Below are 23,081 nucleotides of genomic sequence, written 5' to 3' on the forward strand. Positions count from 1 at the left end.
ATATATATATCTACAGCAATAGCAAAACATCGATTTCAATTATCTCCGTTCCAAGAGAGAGACTGGAAATTACAAAAGCTGCGGAATGAACTCGTATTATATATATATAACGGAAATTATTTATACCTCGGTGGTCCCGTGGTAGTAATTGCCGAATACACACATTTATATATATATATATACACACAACACCATCGTTAATCGATATGATTTGACCCTCTCAATGTCTGGGAGGATATCGAGTGAATCTAATAAAGTACATAATATTAAAACATCATTAAACGCGCACCACCGCGGCTATCAAAGGATTATACTAAATTGTGTTACGTATTATTACGTAGAATAACATACAGAATATTTTTATGGATGAACCATATAACTCTTAATTAGTCTGCGAAGCGTTAAGTGAGTTCTGCAATTATATAGTGCACTATTATACGCATGCGCACAAAAAAAAGCGATTCTTTTATCATTAACGGTTATTTACTCGGTAAATTAACATCATTTATGCATTTTTTTTTTTTATCTCATTTGAAGTCATTACACTATGATTTATTTTCATGTTATCAATTTTTTTAATGACGATTTAAATTTATATATTATTATTTGATTTTATATTTTGAAACACTTACTCTGAAGATTTCGACGTACCTTTAAATTGAAAAATATTTTATTACAGAAGATAAAAATGTATGTCATCATTTAAAAAACCAAAATACAAAAATAGTAACGACATTAAATAGTGAAAAATGTACAATTTGTCTACAACTGTCGTATAGTAATATAACTTCAAATTATACACAAAACGCTTTAACGAGAAAATAACCGTTTTGTGATAAATTAATAATTATAGATTATATTTTATAATAGATAATATTTATACATATCGTTAGTTAGTGTGATCCTAGATTTGGCATGCGTACGAGACGCACCATAATATATTTTATCTGAACCTATTTTATTACATATTTTTAACAGCAAATCTAATATTTTCATTACATTTTATATTCTACCTATAATTATTCATAACGTTTTATGCACTAAGCATAACTTGTAAATTTGTATTATTATTATGTAGGTAATATCATAAACTATTAAATTGGTTTAAATCGTGTACTTATATAGTTATATACAAGTTACGGTACTGAACTAGTCTTTTCAAATTGTTTTGGATTTATGCTCGCATGTTTACTTGCGTATAAATTAGTGCGGGTTTTTTTTTTAAAGTTCTTATTTTGTTCATTCGCGCACAGTTGTTTTTGGTACGTTTTTAATTATTCCGATTTCAAATTCGAAAGAGGGAGCGGGAGAAGAGACGAGCGAGCGTACATGACCGTGAAGATTAAAAGAAGGACCCATCTGGCCTTCGGGAGTCCCGAAGGCGAGTTCTTAGTGAGCTAGAGAGAGAAATATGTATAGGGAGAGAGTATACCCGTCAAATGCTCGTGATTTGTGGTCGGGTCCCACGCTGCCGAATGGTCTGTTGTAAGCGTAATACAACAATAATAAAAAGGGGTAAGTTTTATTCATAATTTCGAGAACACCTACAATACATCGATCCGCTTTTTACTCTCGTTTACGAATGCAACTGTGCGGGATAGAAAAAGTAAATACGATGGTGTGTTTATAATATTAAATTACAATTATAATATAGAAAATACCGGTTAACGTTCATATTACATTATTATTACAATAATATTATAAAAGCATCTGAACGAGTAGAACGATGCACTTATCACCAGTCACCACGGTCAGATTTATTAATATTTATGCGATAGTATTATTACGTGTTTTACTGTTTTCGTTTAATAAAAACCACGAGTACATTGTTATTATAACTATATGCGCTTATAAATGAAAACAATTATTTAGTGCTTGAAACTTTCATTTGAACTACAAAACTACGAGAATATATTGTATGCGTAAGAGGAAGTGACACATTAATTATATGGAAGTTTTGCACTTCATAACTTTTAAGCTATTATTATATTCTACGGTTTGGACACTGAAATGTAAAAGATTATTTTTTTCCAAAATAAACAAAAACAAATATTATGTAAACGCTTTCTGGTGTATACACGATTATTTTTATGTAGGTACACTTGTTATAGTATAATATGTTAGTATGTGACAAATTTTTCCATTTACGATTTTCAATAAATGCAATACTTGGTATATAAAACTATATAATAGTATTATATATTACACGAATTATTGTTATGGTAAAATATATGTTAATATATGTGTGTACAACATGTATGCATTATATTTCACTACAGCGATATAATAATTGATAAAATAACGGTTTATACATCGATATTGTTTTTTCATAGTATACTTTCATCGGTATCATATAAGTATTATAGTGAGATGGACAGTAAAAATAGTTTAAAATGCCAAGATATTGTAGTAGAAAGTCTTAATATTATATGGTATAGTCTGTGGTATTCAGTCTGCACGCCTATTGTTATTATATTATTTGTATATATACATATTATGCAGACGAGTAGACGGACATAAAGCATTTAATATGCCATGGAAACCTAGAAAACCGTAATTCCTGAACATTCTCAGAATAAACATTTCACTATCATTGATAATGAACAAATGCTTATGTTCTCGGTTTTGTATCTTTATAATAGTGTTATGAATCATAAATGAACATAATATAGAAGTTTCGTTTTCCATTTTATTGGTATTTACATCCTGTATTTACGTGATAAATATGATGAAGACAACGAATGTTATTTAGCAATTATGGATGTACAAGCCATCGTTGGATTTGCTTACACCATTAAGAAAAAAAAATATTTTACGTGAATAATACGTCTAATTATGTCGATTAGTTTACAAAAGACCATAAAGTAATATTGAAATGGACAACGAATACAAATAGGCACTATAAGATCTAAAAAACCCAAATAAAAGTGATCAATGCAGAATTTGTATTTTAATGTGTTTATATAATATTATCTTAAGTCTTAAATGCCACAAGACATCGAATTATTTAATGACTAATGATGGTATAAGTACTAGGAATGAATAATAAAATACTGCACCTTCCCATAAATCCTATACAAAAACATTAAGTGCTATTTTACTGAAGTTTGCATTTTAAAATCAGATATTGCATTGATAACGTCGTTGAAAGAGGTGAAAAAAATCATCAATCATTATATTATTTATTATGCATAAATTATAATGCACTATTAGTATTTAATATTATTCGTGACAGACACTGGTATAATCGCGTGAGTCGATTTACTAGAAATAATAAATGTCTCAGTAGACGAGATAGACTGTATTTTAATATTTATAAAGGGATACGTTTGTAGTAAATGACTAATAGTCTGGTATATACGCGTATAAAACTAATAATAAAATGTATTAACCGATAATTTTCTATACGAAACTTTGTGTTTTTTATTTCATAAACAATCAATATCTATTGACCTTAATAATTGAGAAATATTAGTTACCAACTTTTTTTTTTACAGTCACACGGCCGCATCAAAAAAATATCGTGATACCGATTACGCACAAAAATATAACATACGATTGTACGCAATTGATCGATATGTTGACATCGAACGGAATTCGTATTTGAATTGAAAATGGAATTCTATCTATGAATACAATAAAATTGATCTATGAAATATGAATATAACTCAGTGAAAAGTCAAACATCATATTCTAGACTATTGTCGGAAATCACGTCATTATAATAATTATTATACTTATACCGTCACTTAAACAAGTGCAGATTACATAATTATATTTTAGACAAATATTACTGATCATGATAATACTGTGGCTCGAGGAGGTAACATTTGAACAATAATCCGATGGCGTGAGCAATCGATGGGTAAATTATAAAATATATATTAACTTAGTACTTATATAGTATAGCATATCATTGAAGTTACCTAAAAATGCACACTTTGGGTAATACATTTTTTAAGGGTTCTAAAATAGTCTCGATCCAGGACTGGTTATTCAAGTTGATTTTTATTTTAAATAGTTTATAAAAGAAAAAAATGTATACACTTTTCAGCTATTACCCATTCATAACAGAAGATTGTAACTAAAACTGGTATCATCAATATAATATTAAAATTCTAAGGTGTCTAAATTATAATAGATCGTGGTAGTATACAATAAAGCAATGACGTAAAGCCACTAGACGATTACGATATAATTTTCCGTTTAAAGTAAGATTATGTTACTCACAGCGACGAGGCAGTATGGCAGTAGTACCTCAGGCAGGTTAAGTTTAGATTAAGCTAAATATTATTTAGATACCTATACTACACTATACGTCACCTAAATACCTAGCGAAATTGTTTGATGGGGTTTTGATATAGACAAAAAATAACCATCTAAATTATAAATTAAAATCCTACCTTAAATTTTGATATTGCTTCTGCTGTGTTCTTTTCTTACTGGTCGGTTAAACTTTCTAGTACTGTAATGACTCGGTATCAGTATTGTTGGTTCCAAGCATAATAGACTCCAAATCATGGTTTCGGACTTGAATTGACAGTATTAAAACATCCCACGAAAGACTAAGGAAAAAAAAATTAAATAAATATAAATAATAAATTGAATACGCTATTACACCTTTGAAAGCTTAACACAATTTTTTTAATTATTTAAATATTATATAATTACTTGTTAATTATACACATATTAATCTATAGTTTAACATATTGTCTATGTTTTGTATCGTTTATACTTTATACTTTAATAATAATTACAATTTAAGGGTCCGCTGCAAATCGCAACAACCAAAAAAGTTTTGCAAAAGTCTGAAAGAGAACCTGTCAATGAAAAATAATCTCATAGAAAAAAATCTTTATTTTGGTGCAACAGCTATACAAATCCAATTAATATCTTGCACGATTTAAAATATACTTAAAAAAAAAAAAAATAATGAACTATTTAATGTATTTATTTAAACATGTTTTAAACTGTACGTATCTCTGAAATAATCATCAATGTGGTTATTTATTTTAAATTAGATAAAATCATTTGCATTGGCCAACCTGAAATATTTTAAAAAGTAAATGTGAATTTGTCTGGTGTTATGTTACAAATTCACATTTTTATTTGTGTAAAAATATTATCATTTGACTAATGATTTCCAGTATTATACAGGTACATAACCAGATAAGCTACGTTAAAATATCTAACAAATGTTTTATTTTAAATTTAAATCTTTTAAAAAAAAAATGTATTTTTCTATCACTTTAAATGTAGGTTGTTAAGTTTATACTTTTACAAGGGTAAATAAGTAGCCAATTATTAATAACATTTTAGCTTATATTCACATTTTTATTCATTCAAGCTACCTATACACTCTGCAACGCTTATTCTCTATCAAGTACCAATTAAAATTAAGTACAAATTCTAAGTTTAAAAAAACGTTATTTACATAATTCATTTTATAAGTACATATTTTTATAACTGACTATTGTGTTTTCATTAGCATCGTCAAACATTATAAATAGATCAATTTTGGCATGAATGTTTTTGTTTTATGAAATTCCGTGAATTTTAACGTCATCAGTTGATAAGTACCTAACGACGGCAACACCATATTGCGTTTACCATCATATATTATACTTTAGAAACATACTGTAATACGTTTCAAATACATTTTATATTATTTTTTTGTTTAACAATCCTACACAATTAAATTTGTAAAATAATTTAAAATCGCTATTATCGATTAATTTTAGTCAAATTATAAATTAATATCATTGGAGACATATAATATCATATTTTATGTTTATAAACGAACGCGTTTATAATTTTCGTAAAACGTTAGTATTTGATAATGGTGCTCAATAATCTAATATGACGTATTATACATAAACATAATATTTTTATTTTGCGTCAAAATATTAGCATTACAACAATAATTATTATTATAATTTTCTCAATTTGACGAGCTCTATTCGAGTAGGCACTGCATACATGTATTGTTTCAGTGGCTGTACAATTTTTAACTGGTAAATACAATACGCGTATGTATAAAAACAACGTTTAACATTTCAACACCATTTCGCACACCATTATACTTGTGAATTATGTGTTATGTACACCGTTTTGAATACAAACTCAGTGTTTGTTCGTTTGTAAAGCATCGAATCATGGACTTTCTTTTGTTTTTTTTTTTTTATTTTTTTAAATCACAGACCCTTATATTATTGGAGCACTATAGATTTTTAGTAAGGTAACCCAAAACGTGGTACGAATAATAATACGGGTTCGCGTGTTGCAAAATCGTTGGTCAAGAGCCCTTCACGTATTACACCTATACTTATAGCCCAGCAACATGAAATTACTGATGGGTCCGTACATTGTTATATAATTCATTTGTTATTTGATTTTTCACCTAATGGTTCCCAAAATTACACACATCTAAAAATACAACCAAAATATTGGCATCAAAATGACTTCTAATAAAATTTGTTTTAATGTCTTCTCACTTTTGAAATGGTTCAAATCAATTTTTTTTGATTTGTTGGTTTTAAATTTAATATTGTGAGGATTTATCATTCTGATCATGATAACATAAATACATTTTTAAATCTCAATTCTCTATAAGAAAGCACAGGAAAGATTCTTATATTATTATTTTTATAATAATATTATATAAATTTGATTTTTTTTGTTGTTGTAAAAATCGTATTATTATTATTATTATCAATTTCTATTTATATATATTTCTATTTTTTTTTTTTTTTAATTAATAATATCTTTATTGTATTCTTTATGTTAGTTTATTATTAAGTTACCCTATGTAAAAAAATTTCAACTTTTTGTCACTTAGTTATCAGTTGTTAGTCGAATACTGCATTTCATTCTGTGATTGGACCCAGGTCCATGATTTATAGAATAAATTATAATTATATTTAATCAATATCTATTTTCAGCAGGTTTCTATAAATTTAATCTAAAATCCATTTGATTTAAAATGAATCCAATTTTGTGAAATCAAATTAATGTGAAAATCCATACAAAGCATACATTTAAAAGTTTATATTAATGTTGATTCATTAAAATTTTCAACCTCCAAATTAAATATATAATTTTTATGGTAGAATTTAAAAATCAAAAAAAAAATCGTAAATTAAGTTACTAATTATTATAAAACCTATATAATCTGATAGTTTTATAATTTTTTCTCAAACAAAAAATTAACATGGTAATCAATCGACGTATTCAATGGGGTATTAAATATTGAGAAATCAGTTATCATTAGTATAATTGTGTTCATTATTTGAATATCAAAAACTTAATAAAACCTAATTATGATCATGTACAATTAGCACTGTCTCATATTTTTGCATCAACAACAATTCGGAAAAAAGCACAGCTAAAAAATTAAAAATTATTATTTTAATATACTACGCATAGGTATCAAAGAAAACTAAACATAATTAATAAATCGTCAAGTTTTTGTAAATAAATCTCGGTTCATTTGTTGTCACACAGTTTATTGTATATATATTTATTTATTTGTTATATATACATACATTTCACAATTTATTGATATTAATCTGCATTACAAAAACAATATTGTGAGCTCTGGTGTAAATATAATATAAACGGATGCAAAATGTATAGGTGCATAATAATAGTATTAATAAAATAATATTGTAGCAACTATTACTACGGAATGATTTTATACGTTTTTATCGTTTAATGCACGTATAATATACACACAAAATTATATTTCATAGTGCCGCCATAAAAGAGGATTATATTTCGGGTAATGATCGTTTTACGTACGAAGAATATCCGTGAGTAAATTCTGTTCAATTACGAGAGTAATAAAATTACTTACCGAGATAAATGATAGATATATAAACAATAAAACATTAAAACGCACACACTGGATACTAGCAACACTGCACCGGGTCGGATATCAAACGGTAAACCAAACGCGTACAAACATATAATATTATTATATAGCAGGAGCTTCCTCATATCGATAAATTCTGATTCGTGGTAATACTGCTTATATGCTTTAACTTTTAAGAGAACATCCATAAATTGAGAGGCTATCGGGATTTAATCATAGTTTGTTATAAACTATATTTTCAGTTTTTCACATTAAAAACGGAGAACTTTGACTTTACAGTACCATTTTTATTTTTCGATATCACGAAAACTAATAAATTATATCATATATTCATTTTTTTTTAATTTGTTATACAATATTTATGTTTAAAGCATTTGTTTTTTGAAATGTCATTAAAATTAACTATTACGAATCCCTTAAAAAGTACACGTGTAGCGTTTGTAAAAAGTGACTCTCTGAAAATATACGAATAATCGTTACTGCAATATAATATGCTGAAGTCTGCTAGGTTATATTATAATATGATTTATTATCCGAATATATAATAATATAATATATGTTTGTATATATATGTCTACATGCTAATTAACAAAGTATTCTAACCTTAAATTTTCCAATTAGTAATGCATTTCTCAAATTCTGATACTTGGAATTTTGGACCATATATTTAAATTCTTGAAATTGTTTATACCGCTTACTTAATGTACTGTGACGATACAAACTTTTGGTTTTTTTTAAATGAGAACGGCCTTTTATTTAGTAAATAATTTTTTTTTAAATAGTAGAGTACCTAATTCTAAACGCTAACCAATAGTTTTTTAGTTATCAAAATGTTTACATTAAATATTAAAGTTCAGTCCGGCGATAACGTTCATCATGAACGCACGGTCATTACGCTCGCTCCGTTATCTGTTTTTCATACGCTAATATTATATTATTACTTTCTGCCGTTTACGTTTACGTAATATGGCGGCCCAATCGTCGAATAATCGTGTCACAACTAAAATTAATTCAACTTCAAGCAAAAGAAATCTTTCGTCTTCTTCGCTCTCACCCAAGCCAGATGATAAGAAATCAAAAATATTCATAACTCCTAACCGGTACTCAGTTCTCACCACACTTAAAGACTCAAACGACAACACACAGCCAAACAAAACTCAAACACATACTCAAAATATCCTACCAAAACCACCAGCAGTTTATATCAAAGGCGTGAGTAATTTTTCCAGTTTCACCTCAAACTTGATGAAAATTTTCAATACAACAGAATTTATCTGTAAAACCACACCTTCTTACCTGATCGTCCATACTCATTTCTATGAGCATTACAGACTACTCATTAAATATCTAATTGAAAACAGCATCAGTTTTCATTCATACCAGCAGTATGATAAGCGTCCATTACGGGTGGTGATCCGCAATCTCCACCCTTCTACCTCTACTGAAGATATAATTACTTCTCTATCGGAACTGGGACACCAGGTTACCCACGTTCATAACATTAAGCGCTCTTCCGATAAATCACCTCTACCTCTATTTTTCGTCGACCTCAAAATAGCCACCAACAACATGGATTTATATAAAATCGAGTATCTATTGCACACCAAAATTGTTGTCGAAAAGCCCCATCCACGTAAAGGCCCACCTCAATGCCATCGTTGTCTGTCTTACGGGCACACTCAGGGTTACTGCAACCACATTCCACGATGCATCAGATGTGGCGAAGAACACAGATCTGACGTATGCACTATGTCACCAGAATCTCCGGCCAGGTGTGCTTTATGCCAAGGTAGCCACCCTGCCAATTACAAAGGCTGTCCCGTTTATAAAAAACTTAATTACAGACCACCTCGTCGTAAACATTTCATATCTACTCCCAAATCTCATACAAACTTCCTTAAATCCACCTTAAATTCCAATACCGATAAACCATCATATGCCGAAGCCACTTCCTCCAATCATAACCATTCCCACCTATCTCCTAATATAGAAACTTTATTTACATCTTTTATTACCGAATTCAGTGCAATCATAAAACCCCTCCTGTCTCTCCTAACGGCTTTATTAAATAAAGGTAATTTGTAATTCCATATACCGTTATACGTCCACCATAATATATTGTATCATTTCATTTTATATTGTTATCTAATCACCAAATTATCTAAATTATGCTATAATTAAGATTCTATTTATTGTAAATCTTTTATACATATATTATATATTGTAATAACTGTCGAACTATAATAGTTATATACTGAAAGTTCTAAATGAAAAAAAAAAAAAAAAAAAAAAAAAATATTAAAGTTTTGAAAAAAAAGATTTTACAAGAATATGAAATACAGTGAAATCTCGAATCAAAATTCAAGATAAATACAATATTTTCGATTTATAGAGCTTTCCATTTACTAAGGTTTTCTATTTTTATTAAGGTTTTAGGAAAAAATGTCTACTTAAAGAGTTTTTAAAATGTATGGACATATATTACAGTTTTAATATAAACATATAATTACAGTGTGTATTACACTATTACTATTTTAAAATTATTACTAAAAATTATGATAACAAATGTGATTAAATAATTAATAATTTTTACATTCGATAAAATTGTACACGTGTTAACGATGGATTGCAACTGACAGTACCGAATTTATTGAAAATATTGAAAAAAACTGAATAAAACACTGGAAACAATGAAACAATGGAACGCACAAGCAGATCAGACAAAGGATTATAAAAATTATCCGTCATTATCTGTTTTTATTCGGAACTCAAAATTATCGAGTTATCTATAGTTTTTCTTTCGAGAATCGAGGTTTTTGAAAGATAAGGGCATTTATTTTGATTTCAAGATTTTCGACTTATCGAGGTTCAACTGTAAGTGTAGTACCCAGTATTTTTTTAGTATTTATTATGCTTAAACCATTTTATAAATAATTATAAATATTTATAGATTATAGAAATTATTTACATTTTACATAGCCCCTATATCTTTCAATCTTATTTTTATTATAGACCTATACACAGAGTTAAAAATAATTAAAAAACTAAGTTTATGTCTCAAAATAGCACTCCCTTAAGAATAGAACATAAAATGTCAATAATTTGAAAATTTGATCTTTATAGGTATATATTTAAAAATCCGAATATATCAGATTTTGAACAATTGGATTATTTAAGAAATAAAAGGGTGATCATACTTGGTGAATCACCCTGTTCAATATATAGGATAATTCTATACAAAATAAGTATATTATATACCTATACGTGTTTTACACACAAACGGTTTTTGGCCATCTGAGACCTGAGTACCATCGTCGTCGTCTTCAAAGGCGTATTCAAATTCAATTGTCGTCGTCGACGACTATTCACCGTCGCCCGCCACCGCCGATGCGTTGGTCTCGTCATTCCGACGTCTGTCGTGGGGCCTCCAATGCAATTACGCGAGCGTATACACCGTTGGCGCGGCCGCGAGGGGGCTTTTAGTCATCCCTTCGATATTAAGCGCCGATTAAACGAGGCATTATTTCCCGTACCGACCCACCCCCACCGATACCAGACGGTCTTGTCCCACCACCAACCTCCCGACAATCGTCGCTCGTGCTGCATCGTAACGCGTATTATTACTATTATTATTATTGTACACGTAAAGTGCCGGCGATTCCGCGTGTGAGTCTGTATGCGGCTCGTAAAATGTGAAAAAAAAATCCAAAAAAGAGGAAGTTGAAAAAAAAGTACAAGAGAAAAATCTATACAGCCAGTACAAATCATAAAAAAGAGGGAAAAAATAAAAGAAATAAAACTCTCTTTTGTTCGTCTTTGTTGTTTCCACGCGTGGAGATTGCTGTGTTGTCGTGCTGTTGCGGTTTTTGTGCCTACTATAAAAGATACATATGTACGAAAAGGTATGCTTACACATGTATAATAGACACGTGGCACTTGCGCAAAATTGCCGCAGTTGTATATGCGTGTATCTATAAAATATTAAAAGTAGGTTGAAAGTTATTGGTATATTCTTTTTATATTTATCTGCCTCATATTATGGATAAAACAAAATGGTTGATTTTATCGTCCTGCAAAATTTAATATTACCAATTGATTTAAAACCATTTTTTGTTTTTTTTCAAATTTATTTGGATACATTATACAATACGAATTATAGATACGTATTTTTCTCATTCATAAATATCCTAAAAAAATTATAGGAATAGGAACAATAGAACATATTATGATGTACATTTCAAAAATATATTTACTTTGATGTAAACATATTATTATATATTTTCGAACTTAATATTTTCGAAAAAATTAAAATATTTTACAAACTTATAATAATATACAAAATATTTCGAAAATGTCATTATATTATATTAATATTGACACTACATTAATATATTTACATGTACGCCTAATAAGACATTGTGTATTCTAGATTCTGAGTTGAGCGATGAATATATTGATTTTACAATGATATGTGTTTATGTTTTATCTGTCACCATCTTTTTGAAAATTATTATTGACATTTTTTAATAATAAAACGCGCATCCGTCAATATTTATTTTATGTAAGTAGGTATCAACATAATATTTAAAAAAAAAATCACTTACCTACTCTATAATATCGAATTTAACTATAAAAATAAACATTGTAAAAAATATACATTAATTCTTAAAATAAATTGATCTGCCAGGCGTCTTCTAATAATAAAATAGAAGAGTTTGAATTAAACGTTTTTTTTTTTAAATTTATAACAGCTATTCCCTGATATTATATTATTTTAATGTTAATAAATTACTACTTTATTTTGGTATTTATATTACATATAATAATACTGATACTAATTATAAGTGATTTGAGATGAGAATTTTGCATATAATGGAGTATATAGAATATTTTTACAACATTTTGTCATTACTGCATAGTAATTACTCATAATATCAAATGTTACCACCATTTTAATACTTACATACCGATAAAAATATAAATTATATGATCAAATAACTTATTACTAATCAGTGATCACAATATTAATTAACATTTTCACGGTGTAGTTGTTCTGTTTTACTTTAAAATATTTGCTTATACCAATATTATTGGTTAATGAACAATAACAATTACTATTTATCTATATTTAAAACTCAATGAGTTATAACTTACGTTCATATTTCGATTAGGTAAAATATCTGTATAATTTTTAAGGTAATATTATATGTGTATATTATATTATTTATATATTATGCAATAGTACGAGCAAAGCGCATAACCGTTTGTCGTGTTTTTAAGCACCTATATTCAATTTTGAAAAAAATTTAAATTACCAAATATTCTCAGTTTTTGAAAACATTTTTGAGAGTATTCTAGATAATATTCACGCAAAAAATTATTACCATAATTTAAAAATACTATTAATAACAAACAAAGGAACAACTAATATCACCATGGTCCATGGTGTTAATTTAACGAAGGACGAAGGTGGCAATATAATATTATCACCGTAATAATATGGTTATATTAAAATTAGGATGAAACATAACTACATGCGGTGAGTTCTACACAATAATAAAATACTCATAATACTCGTAATATTATAATATATCAGTAGGTACGCATTCTTAAAAATGTGTAAAAGACATACCGTATTGTGTGGAAATAAATAGTTAGTTTTGTAATTTAATATAAAAATGGTAGGATGAAATAAATGTACATACAAATTTGAAAATAATAATATAATATTTTAATTAATGATAAATTTATTTTCTGTTTTTATAGAAATAATGAAGCGTCTCAAATATAAATGGATATTCCTACAGACAGACTAAATATAATATTAATTTTGATATAACATGTGAGTGTATAATTTTCGAGTTATAATTAATATTTTATAGTCAGTCTAATCAGAAATAATATGTAAGTATAGATTTTTGTGTTTTCCCATTGAACAGTTTTTTTTTTTTTAATACCAAACATTATCAGTGTCAAGCTGCTTTTGAACTAAATTGACAATTTTGACGAGTAGAGATTTAGAATAATATTCACAATGCCAATATCGGAATTGCATTTAAAATTAATCAATTTGCAGTACTGTCGTGTAATTTATTATTTACGACGACAGCGACAACAAATAATTTTGCTCGAGTGGTAATATTAAATGATGTCTCTTTCTATAGAACATTACGTCTGAATTGCATTTTACGCATTTATATAAATCACTAAAAGTATTTTGAACAATTGACGCTTTTATGTGCGCGAATGATATAAATCCATTTATGCATTTCATGTGTTAAACACTTTTATCTTTAAATAAAATACATTAAATATTATAAAATAAGAATAATAATACTATATTATGCGATTTAAAAAATCGTTTTTAAATATTTAAAAATATGTTTTTTTATCATGCGGATTGTACTCATACGAAAAGGGAGAAAAATATCCTTTGAACTGCAAACACATATTGTGATGGCGATGGCATTACTAAAATTTCAAATAACATATGAGAAATAGTGCGAAAATAACGAATTCATATGAATATGTTTTTTTCGAGACGGAAGAAGATAAAAACGTATTTATAAGTATTTTTCTCGACTGTTTCGAGTTAACAGAAAAAGAGTAAACTATATATATTATTTTCTTTTGACTGGATTATTCCTCGACACTACAGCTGCTTACGTCAGCATAATTTTTCTCAAAAATTGTAATATTTTCTTATTTTCTTCTTTAAGTCAAACAAAGGGAACAATGTCTACAGTTAAATTTTTTTTGATGACCATATGGCAACCGATTACACCATTATACATTATGTAATATGTATGTAAATACTCTATGTATATATAACTAAATGCTTCGAAAAACCCAAAATACAGAATTTTAAGTCCTATAAACACATCTGGAATACATTTAAGCTCTAATTCCACGTTCTTTAATAATATTATATGACGTAAGTATCGAGATATTATAAACGTTACTAACAACTAAAACGGCAAAGAGCGGTGAAGTATATTTATAATATATTACAATAATATCCATAATATATATATAATACTTTCATCTATATCAGTGTGGGTGAGTATTTTTTGATTTTGAGTCTATTTTATGTATTAATAATATTGATTTTTGAGTTCATTTAGAGAACGTATAAATTTATTTTCAGCATGCATATAGTTAATTCCCAAATTTAGCCTCTTAGCGTTATTCAGGAAACACAAAGTTGAAGTCGGCTGACGTTCCTCTCATTTTTTTTTTTTTTTTTTTAATTAATACGTTTTATCATTCGTTATGTTTTAATTTATTGAATATCATAACTACTCATAATCAAGTTAAACTATTTCGATTTAGGTAATTATTATTAAATATTTCTGTACATCGTCATAGTTGACTTTTTTCACGTTTAGTACATAAGTACTAAAGGAATATTGGGAAGAATGTAAAATTTTGAAACACACCGCTTTCGAAAATTGACATAAGCCAATGGTATTTTGGTAGTGTATCATTTCCTTCGTATAAATAATTCGTTTTTCAAATGAACAAAAAACGCATATACATACATACTTCATATGGTAGCATAATATAGGTATAGGCAACTGCCTCGGAATTAATTCACTGGTCTCGAATTAGATAAACTGCAAGTTGGGACCTAAGTATCAGCTTGTGCGCAGCCGTCCAAATATTACATAATATTGTTATTCTTTTATGCGATATAAATTATGTTTTAGTGATAATATATAATGATTCGATTATAATATCACTGAGACTATCGACGAGCGGCGTGTACATTTATATCCCGTCGCCACCGTAATGCCGTCGTCGTTGGCGGTTGATTTACGGTGCGATTTGCCCGTGATTCGATTACGACAGAAGAGGAGGAAGGTTCGTCGACTAAAGAGCGGTGCCATATAATACAATAATACGTCGCCGACGACCCTTCGCGTAAAATATTTTACGGCGATTCGACAAACAATATACGGCGTATTAACTCGAAAACTTTGCGTCGGTGCGGGCTCGGTAGGGTTCGACGACGACGGTGTATATAATACGCAGCGCAGTATTCACGGACCGTCGGGTCGGCGCAAACGTCTCGTATAAAACAGTAATTTTACACACACATACATATATATATATATATATAATATATAATGTTATTATTACACAATAAATGACGTATCGGGTTGGGCGGTGGTTATTAATAATAATAACAATAATTGTCCCGGAGTCGGTCCGGCCGAGTACGCCAAACCTTTTTATCGGGGCAGCAGGGTGAGGTCGACACACGGGAGATGATATATTATATAGGTACATATTATATCGGACGATCTATTTAACCTATGACATTGGTCAGTTTGATATTACAATTTTCAAAAATATTTGTTTAACGTAATTTTAAATCGTTAAAAAACAACATTTTGAAAAAGCTATATGATATTTTTACTATTTCTACATTTGTCATTTTTTAATTGTTTTACTTTTTTTAAATAAAAATATACATTTGTAATCCCTTAGGTATTCCAAAATAGGAAATTTTTGAATTACTATAATTTATAAAAATTGAATTTTGGGGCTATTATACCTAACTACTTAACGTTTTTATGAGTGGATTTGATTGGCGGTACTGGAGTCGAAACATTTCTAAAACTAATAAATTGCTAGTCCAAAATGTAATTTTTATACATAAAAATACTCCGAATAATATTCTGATTCCGAATGAGAAATTAAAAATGTATGTTGCCATACGAAAAAGTAAAAACTTCACAGTTAATTATAACGATAAAAAATAGTAAAAAATATTTTTTCTTGACAAACCTTGTTTTGTAACAATTTAAAATTATGTATTAACAATTTATTTTTAAAAACCTTAGTGTTTTCTGAAAGGAAGAGTGTGATAGGTACGTTAAATGGATCACCCCGTATAATATGTTATATTGTATATTTATCGAGGTCTCGTCGGTCACGGCGTATGGGTCCGACAGGGTGGCCCGCGGGAACGACGCTACGGCGACGGCTCTACGATGAATGCCGGGTTCGTTAGGCGGAAACGTGTCTGGCCATTGTCCTGCGGGACATACCTAACTATAAAACATATATATATAATATAAATGTATTTGTTTTTGTGAAAGCTTTCAAATATACCATACGATAGTTTTACAGAAAAAAAAAAAATAGTTAATTTGTCAACATCCCGTATACTATGAACCTCCATATAAAAATACTATCATTGAACTCGAGCGGCTTTTTTCAATCTTTAAGTATAAAAGTGATAAAATACAGTAGATGAAAAAAAATACTATTATTCTATCATCATCATAGAAAATAAATAAATTAACTTAGCATTATGCAAGTGTTTTAATTAAATATATGCTATATTATTATAATATTAAACAAATTATTGTCGTTACTAATAGAAAAGTCGACGAATTCAAATAATCTCACGCTTTTTAATTTCCACCCACTCCGCGAAGATGCACCATTTCATGATATATAAATATATATATCTATATATGTTGTACAATATTCAAAATAAAACAACTGAACGCTTTTAAAAACCCTATCGTTATTTCAGAGCCGACCAGACATTTTTCACTTGGTAATAATTAAATTATGAATCTACCCTGTCTTATATTTTATACAGTGTATGCATTAAAAATATTGTATTTCCCTTTTCCGTTAGCCCACCAGTGATTAATACTATACTCGGCAGTGTTGCTTACAATATAAAATAGATTGTAATGGGGGTATAGTTTGTAAAGCAGTTCGAGAACTGATATACTCGTAGTCGTAATATTAAAACGTAATTATGGATTGCATTACGATGAGCAATTTTTAATCAAATGGTCCCATCCACGACAATTTAATAATACAAACGACTCGTACGCGTAGTATTGTATACATTATTCGAATAACATTCATAAGTACTTCCATTAGGTTTTAATTCTATGAAACAGTGCATATATAATCTGTTTAAAAAACAACAAGAGGGAATTAACAAATTAATAATCAAAAATAATAGTTTATTATATTTTACCTATTTATTTAATCAGTCCATAACTTTTGATTTCAATTTTCTTTAAATAAAATATACGTAGGTTATTTTTCGACAATAAACGATTTTTAATCATTCAATCTTTAAAAAAAAATCAAGTCTAATAACCTTCCTACCATAAAATGTTAAATCGAGATTAAAATTTTTTATTCATATTTATAGGTCAATCGTAGTTTTTCCATTCAAAGGTATAGTAATTAAATTAAATATACTTATTTATTTATAAACTATTTACTGTCTAAAACATTCGTTCAGCTACAAACAGAAGGTATATGTTACTGAAACTTTAATCCTCCCCATATTATATAGGTACTAGTAAACAATATTTTGGAATGAACAAGTTAAAGTAAAAAAAGTAAAATGATAACATATTGAAACTTTATAAATGACATAAAAATAAATCTGATCCTTAAGTGTCTTAGACTTTAGTTATAGGTTGCTAAAATCAATTTGATGCGAGATGGAAAGAAACATCACCGAGAGAGTTGTAAACGGTGTGTAGCAAAAGTTTAGACGACAGATGAAATAAAAAAGTACGAAAAACCATTTAGAAGCAATTCTATAGAATCGAAAATTATTATACTGTCGGACAGCTCTCTCTGAGAAATATTATTATGTCTACGAGGAAACGTAGCTAGGAAATTACAACAGTAAACGTTTATCAGCGAAATTAATTAAGTTTGAAAACATCGTCTGTCCGTCATATTATCATGTACATCTAAATACAAATCTTAGCATACCAGATTTATTTTTAATTTTATTATTATTGTATTTATTTAATTTATTCCTTTTTTCAACATTGCGAAAATAATAATGCAAACTACAAATCAAAAACCACATATCTCTGCGGTTTGTATTTGTGTATGCATTTCATTAAACGGAACTGTTTTAATTAGTTTTACGGGTATATATTATTGTATTATACCCACAATGTTTAACATAAGCTCATAAATTGTCTAGGGTAAGCCATCGGTTGCAATGTATACCTCTACAACGATGGATTGTCCTATCCGGAACTAGGTTAACGTTCGTGGGTGACCAAGGGATGAGTTTTGGCAAAAATTCAAAACGTAAAACACGATTTTACCTCTGGTTGCACGCAGGGCTATTCGCCAAAATAATATCACCTAAAATTAAATTAAATATATTTGAGCGGTATTATACAACGTTAAAATGTCCTTTGTTTTTCTGTCCACAAAAAACTAAAACCAAATATATATACCAAACAAATATTATATTCAGAAACTAAAATATCTATAACGTTTAATTTAATAAAAAAACATTTTCAACTTTCACGAAGTTAGGTACACAGTAAAACACGTTTATTACGACTAATTTATTCAATAATGTATTAGTTTTAAAGTACTTTAAACTTTCTTAATTTTTATTTTCCCCAAACAGAAATTAATGAACACGTATCTACTGTTAATATTAATTTTAAAAAGTTTATAAAAATATATATAATATAGTGTTTCTTGTCTACTTAAATAATTAATGCAGTTACTATAAAATAATTATTTAATTGATCAGTTATGTATATTAATTTATACAGTTTATACAATTTTATTTTTAAACAATTAGGTAGTTGTTACAGTATTTCAATAAATGCATACGTTGAAACTTTATTTTAATTAAATTAAATGCGTAAGTAGGACTTTATTATGTCCAATGCGTTTTATATAACGTAAATTACATTATAATTTTTTTCATCCAGATTAATACGATATAATATACATATAAATTATACCTATACATATTCACGCGTAATAATGTAGAATAATCCCGTTAAGCTTAAAGCTTTCATTTAGACGGTTAAACCTATCACATTGACTAATTCGTATTGATTTGCAATGGTTATCAATGGTAAACTATGATAATTTATTTTACATTTCAATAAAATTATTGAAACAAACAACATGTGTGTGATTATCGATATGATACTGTAAGCAGGGCATTATTATACAAATTATAATGTAATAATAAATACAGGTACACTTATATAATAACCTACAATTTCAGCCAAGTATCGGACGGAAAAGAATTTAAGCCCATTAAGAGAGAAAACTAAAGAAACTCGGACCGCGCAACGGCTCTCTGTGGAAAAAATTGGTCACCCGATACACAAAACTCGATACAAGCGGTGATAGAAATAATTATTATTGACAGTGGTATTGTGTGTATCTGTTTAAAATACGGTAAAATAAACAATTTCATCCGTTAAAAAATAAATATTTACGATTATTATTTTCTAGGTTATCTCCGTTTGGAATCATTAAAATGTCTAACATAATTTTTAATTTTATAAACGGCCGTATAATAAAATATCTCGCATATAAATAAATACATACTTATTAAACTATTTATGATGAAATAACTGTTTTGATTTACTTTATAATTAAATGTATACTAGTTTCTCTTAGCAAAATCGTTGCACATCATATTTATCATAATGAATAGGGTACAGTCCACTGTAAACAAACATTATTTTAGTGGATGAAATATTAAAAATAAATTGTACTTAATAATATTATTTATATACGGTACAATAATAATCCGATTAATGTAATAAAATAAATCAAAATGGTACTGAAACGTCCGAGTAAACTTTCATTTGCTCTAGGATAAGTTACGCAGTCGGAAAATTCCCGAGGTTCATTCCAAAACGCGCCTAAATGTATTATATATATGTGTGTGTGTAACGGGTCACGGAACAAAATATGAAATACAAATAACAGTAATATAATAATAACAATAATGATAATAATAATAATAATAATATTATATACATACTATCATCTTGCGGTAATTCGTCGTTTTAATACCCCCATTCTCCAAATTGTTTTACTCACAAAACTTTTGTTTGCATTAATTTGCCCTTCATACAACAGTACAGCGTATTCTTAGGTCGGGCTCGGTAACTAAGTTAAGATAAGACGTTTGTCGCGTTCACCGCAAATAGGATTTACCGCGAAACTGTGCGAACCCCTTTTTCCGAGCCGCTGAGAATCTTTACATACGTATGCGCTCACTTGAAGGTTTAATTTGCATTCTCAACACTGTGCTCGGGCGATAATAATTTAACATTGTATAATAATTATAATTCAAACGCACTTGTACAACGGAAAAAAATTAGTCTACACACAGTCCACACACATACATATATATTATATATGTATAATTATACAAATTTGAATGCTATATAATCATATTATAGTATAGATATGATGAAATACTTGTCATGTCGGTTCGTCGAATGTCATTGCATTTTTTATTACTTTCCCAGGCCTTTTTTAATCTCGTTTTGTGAAAAATAAAAAAAATGTTTTTGCTGTCATCAATATAAACAACGCGTGTGATGGTTTAGCTGCAAAAATAAATAAAACCGATTTTATTTTTATATAAATAAAAGGATACGTGTCTTCTATTCAATAACACGCAAAACATTTCAGTAATGGAAAAAAATCGTGTGATGTGTATATACACAACGAGGCACTACAAGTAGTGTTGAAATGCCATTTCAATCAACGTCCTTTAATACGAACCGTCACATTTCCATTCGTATTTGGTTCAATACCCCGGCCAAAACAAACGGAAGTCCCAATATTCGGATTAATGTTATTACATATACCAAAATATCGATGAGCAATCTGTATGTTGTCCGGTAACCGGCTGTAATATATTTATCATTTTCAATATTATTTAAGCGACGGAACATTGTAACTACTATCCGTCTAATATAATATCCTCTCAAATGTTAAGGACCTGCTATAATATTAATTCTATAGTACAATTTGTAAAATAAAGCTATCATTTTTAAGCAAAGTATTATATGTACGTGCAAACAGTTGCATAATTTTGAATAATACACTAATATAATATAATATTATTATGTAAAACAACGGTCACATTTAAATGTACGCTTAAACGTGAACATTTCGTAAAACGGAAGAATAAGTATTATCCCACATGCACGTAACCGTGTAAGTGTAAATCTCATGTATATTAATACAATTCGAATAAATATTTTTTTTTTTTTAGTACAAGTATTATAGACGTGCATCTTGAAATATAAGTAAAAACGCTAATTATTTACAAACTCACGATAAAGTCGTTTTTTTCAATTAATGTTTATTCGCTGTATAATCGCTGATTAGTGTACACGAAAAACTTATAAATGGTTTTATTTAGCAAATTAATATTATTTTCAAAAATTTAATTAAAAAATGTACCACATAACGATGACTCACGTGTTTTAAAAGTGAGATCCATTAGCCTGACACCCAAAAATAAAAATTGTTCTACCTCAAATCAAGCTAGAAAATTAGTACCTATTCAATTCATAATAACCTGTTGTCACAAAATTATCACCAATAATTGCTTACTGATTTTCTATGTGTTTGGTTTGAAGTCAAAATTTGTTATTTGACTGACAAACCTTTATAGTAGTATAGCAATAATTTTGACTGCAAATCGAACGATTACGAACGAAGTCGTCGTTCTTTTGTTTCGTGTCGCGTTAGATGAATAATAATGATGATAATTATTATTAAAACGACTGCAACGATAATAAGAACGGTCGAGTCTCCTCAGGTGGTTTGCCACGTGCGCGCCTATATTATTATTATAATACACATCGCGTAGTAGTGAATGGGTGCAATCACGTCGGTTTCGGTTCACGGCTGTCCCCCCCCACTCGCCGGCGGTGTTCGTGATACTGTGGTGGAGCAGAGAGGAAATCCACGACGAAGAGATTAAATTGTTCATTTCGACGACCGCCGACACAACAGACAATAGTCGCATAAGTGATCGACGCAAACAATCGACGGCAACCGCCGCGGTACGATATTACAATGATATTATATGGTACGGTATACATAATAATTGTTTCGACGTGTATAATAATAATATAATATTGTTATTTAGTTGTCAGACGAACGGAAAACGGCGTTGTTGCGGAAAACGACGACAGGGAGATAATATTATTATATTATGTTCTACGCGTGACATTATAGGAAAAAAAAAATGAATCACGAAAATCCAATAATACCCCCCTCCCTCCCCCCCCAGCACTGCTATACGGAATCGCAAGTCCTCGGGCCAGCGACAACGTGATTATATTATATCCATTGGTAACGAACTTTCCGGCGGTGCGCGTACGCGTAAAACGCCTAACGAAGC

The 23,081-nt window shown here is 28.7% G+C and overlaps 1 long non-coding RNA gene across 2 annotated transcripts in view; it reads right to left on the minus strand.

The window, feature by feature from the left end:
* Window positions 1–23,081, minus strand: part of LOC132917187 (uncharacterized) — a 202,422-nt gene that overhangs the window by 112,069 nt on the left and 67,272 nt on the right. For both annotated transcript variants that reach the window (XR_009660255.1, XR_009660254.1), the window contains exon 2: window positions 4,404–4,565. This is a non-coding gene — a long non-coding RNA (uncharacterized LOC132917187). The remainder of the gene's footprint in view (window positions 1–4,403; window positions 4,566–23,081) is intronic.

The sequence above is a fragment of the Rhopalosiphum padi genome, chromosome 1 (genome assembly GCF_020882245.1).
Source record: "Rhopalosiphum padi isolate XX-2018 chromosome 1, ASM2088224v1, whole genome shotgun sequence".
Classification (NCBI taxonomy): Eukaryota; Metazoa; Arthropoda; class Insecta; order Hemiptera; family Aphididae; genus Rhopalosiphum; species Rhopalosiphum padi.